Below are 3,069 nucleotides of genomic sequence, written 5' to 3' on the forward strand. Positions count from 1 at the left end.
GAAATATATGTAAAGCATTCTGAAACATTGGATTGCTAATTAAATGCTAGCTAGCTATTATTATTTTCCTACTTCCCCAACAATCCTCTCCAGGACATGCTACAAACCCTCTCACTAGTAAACATGGCATTAGACCAAAAGTTTGACCTAATGCACTACAAATTTCATGAAAAGAGGATGCACCTGTGTCCAGCTTAGAAAGAACAAAGAGCCCACAGAAGTGCCTCCATATTGAGATAAGGAATCAGACAAATGGGAAGTGAGAGGAATTATCACACATACATCCTAAACCAAGCCCAGATATACCAAGAAGGGCAGTGGGAACAGATCAAAGGAACTTCAAAGGGACAGGACCCCTCCTCTTTGAGAATCTGAGACTGAGGATCCTCTATAAATATAACCATGGACTCTTTCTGTCTGCAGTGTTCAGAGAACCTCAGTACCTGCTGAACTTCGGTGACAACTAATTCCCAGCCAAGCTGCAACCATGAAGTCCCTCTGTCTCCTCTTTGCCCTTCTTTTGTTGGCTGCCCAGGCCACAGCTGAGAAGCCAGCAGATGATATAGGACTCAATTCTCAGGCTGAAGATGCAAAACAGACTCAAGTGAAAGTGAATTCTGAAGGCCCACAAAAATTCTTCCTGCCAAGTCATACTTTTGGTAAGAGGACATTGCATCTAGGGCAAGTTGGGAGATTTTAGACATGGGGGTGATCGGGTCTAAGAAAGTGAAGAGTAAACAGGTTTGTAAGGTATTCATACACAGGATCATTATTTTAGATCTAGAAGGGACCTTGGATCAAATCCAACCCCCTCGTTTTACAGATCAGGAAATTTAGGCCCCTAGGGTTTGTGACCTGTCCACAGAAAGTAATGTTCAGAGGTGAGATTTAAACCCAAGACCTCTGACTTCAGAGACAAGATTCTTTCCCTTGTATCATGCTGCCTTTCATTCCTCTAGGCTGAGAGGCAGAGCACCACCATGGAATGATGATTTGTAACTCTACCCCTGTCTCTCTGGTTTGTCCCCAATTACAGTTTTTCTTTGCTGGATGGCAAATCTCACACTTTAAGAGAAAAGTTGAACCCCTTTTGCAAGGATACCTCCTTTCTGTTCATTTGCATGCTTCAAGGGAAAGCAAGGAAAAGATGAAGTGAGATGCCAGTTAAGAGTTGGGGAAAGGAGATATCTTCTTAGGGGCCTTTTTGAGCTCCCTGTCAGGAAGCAAGCTAGTGACCCTATTTCTTCAGGGTTAGGCAGAAGGTAATAAGTCCTAAACTTACTACTATAGGGACCAAACCCTACCACCTTTCAACAGCCTCTACATTCAGCAGTAAAGGGTGCCCTGGGAGCAGAGCTTGTAGCATATTCTCAAGTGAGGTAATGGTCCTGGGTAATTAGTTTTCACCTCCACTCACCCAAATGATGCCCACTTAGGAGGGGATCAAGTCTACGTGGTCATCTGCTTTGTGGCAAAATCAGGGTGTGTACTGAATAAGGTCTCCCTCTCCCAGCTATCCTCTAACCCAACCCCAGAGTACTTCGCAGTTTCTTGACCACCTGAGCCCTGATGTTCCATTTGTACCCCAGGGAGTATTGAGTTGCTTGTCCAATAGCTTCCTTTCTTTAGGATAATCACCCAAAGCTCTAGATGTTCTCATATCCCAGACTTTCTGGGAAAAGGACTGGCATGTACTACTGCATCCCAGGGCTCCCAACCTTTCTCCCCACTAGCTGAGTGCAGTACTCCTTCCCTGTTTTTTTCTTAGTCACTTCCAAAGGTATCAAATATGAGACAACCCTTCATCAGGAATGGCAAAGTGCAATAGAGAAAGAGCTAACTAAACTCAGAGTCAGGAAACCCATCTTCTGGTGTACCCAGTCTCAGACTTGGCCATTCAGTCCCCAAAGCCTTCTACACACACCTCACACATAGGAGTCCTTCCCCAGCAATCTCACCACTGTAGGTGACTCTCTCTTATCAGCTTGAAAACCAGGCGATTTGCCAGGCCTATTGTAGTCTAATCACAACTTTGGTCTTCAGGAGAACTGGAAACATCCTATGTCTCCTGAGAGAGGATTAAGAAAGGGAGAAATTCAAGAGAGAGGAGGAGGTGGAGGTAGTTTCCACCTGCATTCTTCTAGGGGCATTGGAAGGAGAGGGTAAATACTGGAGAGCACTATAGAAGTGTGAATGTAAGCCCATCTTTGTCTTCGTCAGCATCACCCTCATCCCCATCAGCCATTGTCTAGATCCACCCCATTTAGTCCCTTGACTATGCTATTGGGATGATATGCCTTTGGCAATGGGAAAAGGAGTGGGACAATCTGTGAATCAAATTCCAGTGCTGCTTAGAGGTATCCCATGATAGCTGAAAGTGACTGTGAAAATCTCTCCCCGTAGGTCGGACCAGGGGGCTAACTGCCTGCAGTTGTTTCTGCCAACAACGTTGTGGTTATGCCGAAAGTCGATGGGGCTCCTGTGGCAGCAAACTCCTTTGCTGCAGATGTAGATGATTCTCCACCAGCTGCCAGCAGGTGTCTGCGCACCTACAGCCAACTACCGTACTGTGTCATTAAACACCATCCTTGTTAGCATTAAGATCCGTGTCTGTGATGTAATTGTGCAGGAGGGTTCTTAAGTTAAATATTGGCCTATGAAGGAGAGGAAAGAGAAGGGGAAGAGAAGGGAGGGGAAGGAAATGAAGGCTGCTCTGGTTCATGTTTGCCCCTTTTGGAGGCATCTTGTTTGTTTTTGTTTTTCTGAGACTATAGCTGACATTTTATATATCCCTTCATATATTCATACAATTTCATATTTCTTGGATGTTTGGAGGTTTACGAAGCAGAAGGTTTATGAAACACTTTGCAACGTATCTGTGATGGAGGCAAATGCAAATAGGATCCTAGGGCTGGGAGCTGGGAGGGTCTTCAGAGGTCATTTGGGCCAAAGTTCAATTTGATAAAAGCAGAAACTGAGGCTCAAAGAAACCTGAGTCACAAAACTAGCATTTATGAAGCACCTGCTCTGTGTCAGGTAGTACACTAGGTGCTGGAGAGATGAAGACAA

General features: G+C 44.9%; 1 long non-coding RNA gene across 1 annotated transcript; it reads left to right on the forward strand.

Moving 5' to 3' along the window:
* Positions 1-243: 243 nt before the first annotated feature.
* Positions 244-2,601, forward strand: LOC144455601 (uncharacterized). The gene is made up of 2 exons (XR_013484323.1): positions 244-659; positions 2,404-2,601. It is a non-coding gene; the product is annotated as an uncharacterized LOC144455601 (long non-coding RNA).
* The last annotated feature ends 468 nt before the right edge of the window (positions 2,602-3,069 follow it).

This window comes from Phascolarctos cinereus, unplaced genomic scaffold (assembly GCF_003287225.1).
Source record: "Phascolarctos cinereus isolate Bilbo 61053 unplaced genomic scaffold, phaCin_HiC Scaffold_2;HRSCAF=192, whole genome shotgun sequence".
Classification (NCBI taxonomy): domain Eukaryota; kingdom Metazoa; phylum Chordata; class Mammalia; order Diprotodontia; family Phascolarctidae; genus Phascolarctos; species Phascolarctos cinereus.